Source organism: Schistocerca serialis, chromosome 2 (genome assembly GCF_023864345.2).
Source record: "Schistocerca serialis cubense isolate TAMUIC-IGC-003099 chromosome 2, iqSchSeri2.2, whole genome shotgun sequence".
Lineage (NCBI taxonomy): Eukaryota > Metazoa > Arthropoda > Insecta > Orthoptera > Acrididae > Schistocerca > Schistocerca serialis.
The window spans coordinates 168,184,392-168,195,331 of NC_064639.1; positions in this window are offsets into that span (position 1 = coordinate 168,184,392).

A 10,940-nucleotide genomic window follows, 5' to 3' on the forward strand; every position below is an offset into this window, starting at 1 on the left:
CATCGAACCACCTTCACAATAATTCCCTATTATCCCACTCTCCAACAGCGCGCGGAAGAAACTATAACACTGAGTGCGAGCTCTTGTTTCTATTACTTTATTACGATAATCGTTTCTCCCTATGTAGCTCGACGCACACAAAATACTTTCACATTCGGAGGAGGAAGTTGGTGAATGAAATTTCGCGATTCCGCCCCAATGAAGAACGCCTTTGTTTTAATGATGTCCACACAGATCCCGTATCATGTCCGCGACACTATCTCTCCGATTTTGGTGTAATACAAAACATGTTTCTCTTCTTTGACTTTCTCGATGTACTCCGTTATACTCCGTTAGTCCTCTCTGGCAAGGATCCCAGACCGCTCACCAGTACTCCAAAAGAGAACGGACAAGCATAGTGTAGGCAATCTGTTTAGTAGATTTGCTACATTTTCTAAGCGTTCTGCCAGTAAAACACAGTTTTCGGTTTGCCTTCCCTATAACATTTTCTTTGTGTTCTTTCCAAATTAAGTAGCTCGTAATTGTAAGTCCTAGGTATTCAGTTAAACTAACGGTCTGGTGTAACCGAAGTTTAAGAGGTTCCTATTACCACTTGTGTGGTCAACTGACATTTCTTTTTAACCATACAGATATCTTTAGTAAATCTTTTTCAATTTGTTTGGATCATATGATGGCTTTACTAGACGATAAATGACAGCATCATCTGCAAACAACCTAAGACGGCTGCTCGGATTGTCTCCTAAATTGTTTGTATGGATAAGTAATAGCAGAGGGCCTATAACACTACCATGGGGAACGCCAGAAACCTATTCTGCTTTACTCGACGACTTTCCGTCAGTAACTACGACCTGTAACCTCTCTGACCGAAAGTCACAGATCTACTCGCTTAACTGAGACATTAGTCTATAAGCACCCAATTTGATTCCAAGCCGCTTGTGACGTACGGTGTCAAAAGCCTTCTCTAAATATGTAATACGGAATCAATCTGAAATCCCTTGTCGATAGCACTCAACACTTCTTGTGAATAGAGAGCTAGTTGTGTTTAACAAAAACGATTTTATCTAAATCCGTATTCACTATGTGTCAATATATCGTTCTCTTCGAGGTAATTCATAATTTTCGAACACAATATATGTTCCAGAAACCTGATGGTTATCGACGGTAGTGATATTGACCTGTCATTTAGTGGGTTATTCCTGTTGCTTTATGGGAATATTGGTGTTATCTATGTAACTTTTCACTCTTTGGTTACAGATCTTTCGCCGAGCGAGAGGATGCATATAATTATTAAATATGGGGCTATTGCATCAACATACTCTGAAATGGGCGTAATTGGTGCTCAGTTTGGACCGGATGACTTTGTTTTATTAAGTGAAGTTGATTCACTAATCCGAGGATATCTACTACTTTCTTATGATTCGAATTCGGATCGTATACTTCGTCTTCTTTGGTGAAGGAATTTCGGAACTCCGTGATTAAATGGTTCAAATGGCTCGAACACTATGGGACTTACTAACTAACGTCATCAGTCCCCTAGACTTAGAACTACTTAAACCTAACTAACATAAGGACATCTTACACATCCATGCCCGAGGCAGGATTCGAACCTGCGACCGTAGCGGTCGCAGGATCCAGACTGAAGCGCCTAGAACCACGCCGTGATTAGTAACTCGGCTTTAGCTGTACTGTCATCGATAGTCTCGCGCAGAAAAGGCATTGATTGTGTCTTGCCTCTAGCATATTTTACACACGACCAGAATCTCTTTGTGCTTTCTGCCAGGTTTCGAGACAAAGTTTCCTTGTGGAAAGTGTTATAAGCATCTCGCGTCGAAGTCCACGCAAAATCTCAAGCTTCTGTAAAAGATAGGCAATCCTTTGGATTTTACATTCGTTTAAATTTGCCATGCTTTTTTCGTTGTTTCTGCAACAGTGTTCTGACCGGGTTGGTTTACGATGGAGGATCTCCTCCGTCTTTTGTTAATTTATTTGATATAAATGTCTCAACTACTGTCGATTCAATTTCTTTGGATTCAAGCCACATCTGGTCAACACTTACATGTTAACTTCGAAGGAGTCGAGATTGTCTCTCAGCAAGGCGTCAAGCGAATTTTTAAATGTTTTATTTTCCCCAATAGGTATATTTTTCGTTTATTTTTGGTGGATTTGGGAGTTACAGTGTTCGGTCTGGCTACGACAACCCTGTGCTCACTAATTCCTGTATCCGTTTGCTCGAAATGATTTTCAGAGAAAGCGTTTAGGATAATTTCGGATGATGTTTTATACTTCCGGATTTAAATAGGTATTTTCGCCAACATAGCGAGGGTAAACTGAAGTCAACACCTACTATACATGTATGAGTCGGGTACGTGTCTGAAATTAGACTCAATGTGTGTGTGTGTGTGTGTGTGTGTGTGTGTGTGTGTATGTGTCTTGACTGTTACACATTTCCTGCTAAACCACTGGACCGATTTCAACCAAACTTCGTACACGTACACTTTACTGACAGGCAACATTCGCTGTCAGGGCAACAAGCATCTGTCTATCAGAGGGGAGGAGGTGCCGGTTTAAAAGTACCGTAGGCCCCGACGTGTAAATTCTCAGGCTTTATTCATCCAGTGAGAGCACTTAGCGACTTGCAATAAACTTTACACGTAATTTCAAACCTTTACGATTTTTTTTCCTCCCTGACAACCCCTACGAGATGATGAAAAGAGAAATGTTTATTGCTTACTACTTTTCTGCTATTCATGCAGTAACAGAACTGGCATGACGTTATAACTTACTACTTTTTACTACTAACTGTATTCGCGACGCATTTTACAGGCAGTGTACACATATACCACAGACTGTAAGTGCAAAATTATATCGTTGTACTATGCATGGTTTAGCAGCTAAGACGTCGTGACCTATGAGATGCAAGGAAAACTGCTGCATTCTTGATAGCAATAATTAGCATAACAAAGTAAGACAAAGCAAAGATGATGTTCTTTACAGGAAATGCTCAATATGTCCACCATCATTCCTCAACAATAGCTGTAGTCGAGGAATAATGTTGTGAACAGCACTGCAAAGCATGTCCGGAGTTATGGTGAGGCATTGGCGTCGGATGTTGTCTTTCAGCATCCGTAGAGATGTCGGTCGATCACGATACACTTGCGACTTCAGGTAACCCCAAAGCCAATAATCGCGCGGACTGAGGTCTGTGGACCTGGGAGGCCAAGCATGGCGAAAGTGGTGGTTGAGCACACGATCATCACAAAACGACGCGCGCAAGAGATCTTTCACGCGTTTAGCAATATGGTTTTTTTTCTATTAAAACCCCATGTCATTCCAAGCATGTGTGTCAATTTTTACCTCTCTATCTACATTATTCCGTGGTTTATTAAGTTTTCAAATTTATACTGACTTTGGATCACCCGGTACCTACAAAATCATACCATTGTACGAAACATAGTTTTATGTAAAACTTCCTGGCAGATTAAAACTGTGTGCCCGACCGAGACTCGAACTCGGGACCTTTGCCTTTCGCGGGCAAGTGTTCGCAGGAGAGCTTGTGTAAAGTTTGGAAGGTAGGAGACGAGATACTGGCAAAAGTAAATCTGTGAGTACCGGGCGTGAGTCGTGCTTCGGTAGCTCAGTTGGTAGAGCACTTGCCCGCGAAAGGCAAAGGTCCCGAGTTCGAGTCTCGGTCGGGCACACAGTTTTAATCTGCCAGGAAGTTTCATATCAGCGCACACTCCGCTGCAGAGCGAAAATCTCATTCTGGAAACATCCCCCAGGCTGTGGCTAAGTCATGTCTCCGCTATATCTTTTCTTCCAGGAGTGCTAGTTCTGCAAGGTTCGCAGGAGAGCTTCTGTAAAGTTTGGAAGGTAGGAGACGAGATGCTGGCAGAAGTAAAGCTGTTAGTACCGGGCGTGAGTCGTGCTTCGGTAGCTCAGTTGGTAGAGGACTTGCCCGCGAAAGGTAAAGGTCCCGAGTTCGAGTCTCGGTCGGGCACACAGTTTTAATCTGCCAGGAAGTTTCATATCAGCGCACACTCCGCTGCAGAGTGAAAATCTCATTCTGGAAACATCCGCCAGGCTGTGGCTAAGTCATGTCTCCGCTATATCTTTTCTTTCAGGAGTGCTAGTTCTGCAAGGTTCGCAGGAGAGCTTCTGTAAAGTTTGGAAGGTAGGAGACGAGGTACTGGTAGAAGTAAAGCTGTGAGTACCGGGCGTGAGTCGTGCTTCGGTAGCTCAGTTGGTAGAGGACTTGCCCGCGAAAGGTAAAGGTCCCGAGTTCGAGTCTCGGTCGGGCACACAGTTTTAATCTGCCAGGAAGTTTCATATCAGCGCACACTCCGCTGCAGAGTGAAAATCTCATTCTGGAAACATCCGCCAGGCTGTGGCTAAGTCATGTCTCCGCTATATCTTTTCTTTCAGGAGTGCTAGTTCTGCAAGGTTCGCAGGAGAGCTTCTGTAAAGTTTGGAAGGTAGGAGACGAGATGCTGGTAGAAGTAAAGCTGTGAGTACCGGGCGTGAGTCGTGCTTCGGTAGCTCAGTTGGTAGAGCACTTGCCCGCGAAAGGCAAAGGTCCCGAGCTCGAGTCTCGGTCGGGCACACAGTTTTAATCTGCCAGGAAGTTTCATATCAGCGCACACTCCGCTGCAGAGCGAAAATCTCACTCTGGAAACATTCCCCAGGCTGTGGCTAAGCCATGTCTCCGCTATATCCTTTCTTTCAGGAGTGCTAGTTCTGCAAGGTTCGCAGGAGAGCTTCTGTAAAGTTTGGAAGGTAGGAGACGAGATGCTGGCAGAAGTAAAGCTGTGAGTACCGTGCGTGAGTCGTGCTTCGGTAGCTCAGTTGGTAGAGCACTTGCCCGCGAAAGGTAAAGGTCCGGAGTTCGAGTCTCGGTCGGGCACACAGTTTTAATCTGCCAGGAAGTTTCATATCAGCGCACACTCCGCTGCAGAGTGAAAATCTCATTCTGGAAACATTCCCCAGGCTGTGGCTAAGCCATGTCTCCGCTATATCCTTTCTTTTAGGAGTGCTAGTTCTGCAAGGTTCGCAGGAGAGCTTCTGTAAAGTTTGGAAGGTAGGAGACGAGATGCTGGCAGAAGTAAAGCTTTGAGTACCGGGCGTGAGTCGTGCTTCGGTAGCTCAGTTGGTAGAGCACTTGCCCGCGAAAGGCAAAGGTCCCGAGTTCGAGTCTCGGTCGGGCACACAGTTTTAATCTGCCAGGAAGTTTCATATCAGCGCACACTCCGCTGCAGAGTGAAAATCTCATTCTGGATAGGTTTATGTAATCTCATTGTCTCTATAGGCCTGTACCAAGGGAACAAGTAGAAGCTGCGCACACCCCGCTTGCCAACACCGCTCGTCAGACCGCACGGTCACCTATCCAAGTTATAGTCCTGGCCGACAGCGCTAAACGTCGGTGATGATGATGATGAGCGTTTGGCGTCATTGGCCGGGAGGCCCCTCGCGGGGCAGGTCCGGCCGCCATACCGCAGGTCTGATTACATTCGGCGCCACATTGGGCGACCTGCACGCCGGATGGGGATGAAATGATGATGAACACAACACAACACCCAGTCCCGGAGCGGAGAAAATCTCCGACCCAGCCGGGAATCGAACCCGGGCCCAGAGGACGGCAATCCGTCACGCTGACCACTCAGCTACTGGGGCGGACGCTAAACGTCGGTGATCTGACGGGAACCGATGTTACCACTGCGGCAAGGACGTTAGCCATTCTACACTGAAGCGCCAGAAAAACTGGTATACATATTCAAATACAGAAATATGTAAACAGGCAGAATACGCCGCTACTGTCAGCAACGCCTGTACAAGACAAGAAGGGTCAGGCGCAGGGCGTTTACTGTTGCTACAACGACGGGTTGTCAAGATTAAAGTGAGTGTGAACGTCACGTTATGGCGGGCGCACGAGCGATGGGACACAGCATCTCCGAGACAGCGATGGAGTGAGGATTTTTCCGTACGACCATTTCGCGAGTGTACCGTGTATATCAGTAATCTGGTAAAGTATAAAATCTTCGACATCGCTGCGGCAGGGAAAAGATCCTGCAAGAACGGGACCAACGACGATGAAGAGTTTCGTTCAACATAACAAAAGTGCAACCCTTCCGCTAATTGCTGCAGATTTCAATGCTGGGCCATCGAGAAGTGTCAGCGTGCGAACCATTCAACGAAACATCATCGATATGGAATTTCGTTGGTGATGGCCCACTCATGTACCCTTGATGACTGCACGACACAAGGCTTTGCGCCTCGCCTGGGCCCGTCTCACCATTGGTTTGTTGATGACTGAAAATATGTTGCCTGGTCGGACGAGTATCGTTACAAATTGTATCGAGTGGATGGACATGTATGGATATGGAGACAACCTCATGAATCCATAGACCGTGCGTATCAGCAAGGGACTGCTCAAGCAGGTGTGAGCTTTGTAGTGGCGTCGGGCATGTGCAGTTGGGGTGATATGGGGCCTCTGATACGTCTATATGCGACTCTGACAGGTGAGGCGTACGTACGCATTCTGTCTGATCACCTGCATCCATTCATGTCTATTGTGCAATTGCCTTGGGAAATTCCAGCAGGACAATGCCACACCGCACACATCCAGAATTGCTTCAAAGTGGCTCCTGGTACACTCTTCTGAGTTTAAACTCTTCCTCTGGCCACCAAACTCCACAGACATGAACATTAATGAGCATATCTGGGATGCCATGCAACGTGTTGTTCAGAAGAGATCTTCACCCCTCTTACTGATCTGTGGACAGCCCTGCCGGATTAATGGTGTCAGTTCCCTCCAGCACTATTTCAGACATTAGTCGAGTCCATTCCACGTCGTGTTGCGGCACTTCTGCTTGCTCGCGGAGACCCTACGCCATATTAGGCACGTGTACCAGTTTCTTTGGCTCTTCAGTGTATGAAGTATAAGGTAACTACTAACGTTATCTTCTTTGTCTGCGTACAAGGCAGTAAAGTCCAATTATTCTCATCAGCGTCACGATTCCAGCGATTAGGTGCAGATTCTACAGAACATAAAGTTTCTCTAAATATGTTAGGAGGGGAATAAAACGGAAAAGGAAGAGGTGTCAACGCTAAGGTTCTCGGAAGACGCGGACGACCTATCCGTAAGTCAAGAAAATGCGGAATAACGTTTGCATTGAATAGACAACATGCCAAGAAAGAAAATAATGGTGATGCACAGCAGTAGAAGGAAGAATAATGACTTCTTTAACCTGAAGTAGTAGTGGAAGAAGTAAAAAAATCCCATTTTTAGGAAGCTGTATGACACGAGAGGGTCGAAGCAAAAAACATACGAGTAGAAGTAGACTGGTGCAGACGAAGGCAGTTTCCCGAAATGAATTTTCGCTGTGCAGCGGGTTGTGCGCACACTTGAAGCTTGCTGGCGGATTAAAAGTGCGTGCCGCATTGAGATGCTTGAAGGATCATCTACTGGCCGACCTCAAAATTTTTACCTGTGGAAAAAGCTCTCTTCAGTAAACAGCTCTACTGGTGTCAGATAGTGACCTCGAAATGCAGAAGTTCCTGAAATAGTATGTCTAGAAGCAAGGCAGGACCACCCAGAAAAAAAGTTTCTAAAAACACTAAAAATGAAGAGCTAACTAATATTAAAAATTACGTGGACACAAACAGCTGAGGAAGGAGGCGTTTTGGAGACACTTACAAGAGTAAGGGACAGGTAAATGAGACAATTGCTCCTATGTCTTTGATTAAAACTTATAATGAGCGTAAAATATCTCAAATACGGCTTACACCGGACTGTAAAAATATGTTGACGAACATTATAAAGTGCTGGACACAGTGAAATCTCACCACACGAATCACTCGCTTTTTTTATGCCGACCTACCTCTTCCATGGGTTTACTAAACCATCTCTGGCTGAATCGAGAAGTGTTTGTTGGACGACGTGAAGGCCGATATCTTCGTACTGCGTCCAATTCGTACTGCGTCTCTTCCGCAGTGTTGAATTCACACCTCTCCCACATTCCAACAGACTATTTCCCTTTTCCGAATCACAGTAACACGTTAGCTAAAAGGTGTCTCAAAGGACGCAAATGTTGCGTTACTCATCATATGCGTAGAGGTAGGTTAGCGGTATCGAATATGATTACAATTATCGACTGGTCCTTTTGCTGCTAAAAGTAAAAGCGTGGCTTATTTAAATTCAACCCTACAGTATTTACACGAATAAATACAACGAAGTATCAATATTACTAGAAAGTAAGCACTGAAAGTTTAGTGCAATGTCACAAGATTTATATATCTCTCATTACTTCTTCCTAACAAATCCTACAACGTAGACTACTTAAAAATCGCGCACATGCACAGTGCGACAAAACAGTTAATCGTCCAACGACAATGTAGAAAAACATGTACCAAGGGATGACGGAGGCGTAAACTATTCAAATATCTGTGAAACATCATCACTACGGTTCTCACAATTCCTGAAGAAACACGTTGACTATGCATATTCTATCACTCACAAACACAGTCCGTTTGACTGTTCAGAGATGTCAATAAACCCGCACAAAGATGTAAACACCCATGCACGAGCAGCGCCTATTAGACGGAGGGGATCCGACAGCAGATCAGTTCCAGTCATTCCACCAGGAAGGAGGTACACGGCTCGTGTTGTCTGTGGTCAGTACCGCGATTCGATTGCGTCCGCATTGTTACTTTGTTCAAGGAAGGGCTCTCAACAAGGAAAGTGTCCAGGCGTCTCGGAGTGAACCAAAGCGATGTTGTTCGGACATGGAGGAGATACAGAGAGACAGGAACCGTTGATGACATGCCTCTCTTAGGCCGCCCAAGGGCTACTACTGCAGTGGATGGCCACTACCAACGGATTATAGCTCGGAGAAACCCTGACAGTAATGCTTTTCGTGCAGCCACAGGTTGTCGTGTTACGACTCAAACTGTGCGCAAAAAGCTGCATGGTGCGCAACTTCACTGCCGACGTCCATGGCAAGGTCCATCTTCACAACCACGACACCATGCAGCGCGGTGCAGATGGGCCCAACAACATGCCGAATGGACCCCTCAGCATTGGCATCACGCTCTCTTCACCGATGAGTGTCGCATATGCGTTCAACCAGACAGTCGTCGGAGACTAGAGACAACCTGGTCAGGCTGAAAGCGTTAGACACACTGTCCAGCGAGTGCAGCAATGTGGAGGTTGCCTGCTGTCTTGGGGTGGCATTATGTGGGGCCGACGTACGCCGCTGGTGGCCATGGAAGGCACCGTAACGGCTGTATGATACGTAAATGCCATCCTCCGACCGATAGTGCAACCATAGAGGCTGTACATTGGCGAGGTATTCGTCTTCATGGACGGCAATTCGCGCCCCCGTCGTGCATATCTTGTGAATGACGTCCTTCAGGATAACGACGTCGCTCGACTAGAGTGGCCAGCATTTTCTCCAGACATGAATTGTATCGAACATACCTGAGATACATTTAAAAGGGCTGTTGATGATCGACGTGACCCACCAACCATTCTGAGGGACCTACGCCGAATCGCCGTGGAGGGGACAATCTGGACCAACAGTGCACTGATGAACTTGTGGATAGTATGCCACGACGATTACAGGCATGCATCAGCGCAAGAGGACGTGCTGCTGGGTATTAGAGGTACCGGCATGTACAGCAGTCTGGACCACCACCACTGAAGGTCTCGCTGTATCTTGGTACAACACGCAATTTGTGGTTTCCATGAGCAATAAAAAGGGCGGAAATGATGTTTATGTTGATCTCTATGCCAATTTTCTGTACCCTTCACCTTTATGACGGCTAGGGACACTTGAGATGAAGTATCTAAATGTTTGTGGAGGAATTGCAGCCCACTCGTCCTCAAGAGCGGAAACCAGAGAAGATAGTGATGTTGGACGCTGGAGTCTTGTTCGACGTCGACATTCTACACCTTACCTACGGTTCTTCATTGAGTTCAGGTCGGAACCGTGTGCAGGCTAGTTCATTTCGTGAATTTTATTGTCCACAAACGATTGCCTCACTGCCTTGTGAAAGGGTAGATTGTCATGCTGCCTCAATCATCGCCTCCGAACTGTTGTTCTACTGTACACAGAGCACACTGCTATGAAATGAGTTCATATCCTTGTGCTTTGCGACTTTCTTGAGCGCAATAAGGTGAGCCCACTATCACCACAAAAAACATCCCCACAACGCAACACCACCCCTTCTATACTACACACTATACATGTTGGCTGGTAGCGTTCACTGGGCATTCGCCAAACTCAGTTCCTTACATCGGATCACCAGAGGGTACATCGTGATTCACATTTCCACATCACTCATTGTCAGTGATCCACTGTCCAATGGCGTCGATATGTACACAAGCTCGAGCATCACCTAGCACTGACTACCGAAATGCGTGGCTTATAATGAGCAGCTCGACCATTGTGCGCTGCATTGTGTAGCTTCCCACTCACAGCCACTGGACATCAGTACCCTAGACTTAGAACTACTTAAACCTAACTAACCTAAGGACATCACACACATCCATGCCCGATTCAGGATTCGAACCTGCGACCGTAGCAGCAGCACGGTTTCGGACTGAAGCGCCTAGAAATCAAGGAGTGATTTCTTATACTGGTTTCATGCTACTTCTACAACTACCCTTCGGAGTGCTCCATATGCTATGTAGGCCAGCACATGAGGTCCACCTGGTCTTGGTGTAGTTGTGGCCAGTCCTTCGCGTTTTTACTTCACGATCACAACACTCCCACGTGACATACAGGACGTTCGAAGTCACTCAGCTCTCTTGACTGACCCATTCTGCTGTTACCGCTTCTCCGCTGACAATACTCCCCACCTCCTTTTACACTAGCGGGTCCACCTTTCGCGAGATACAGTGGTCCGTTCCGCATTACACAGGAGTGTCTGGGTACTTTTGATCA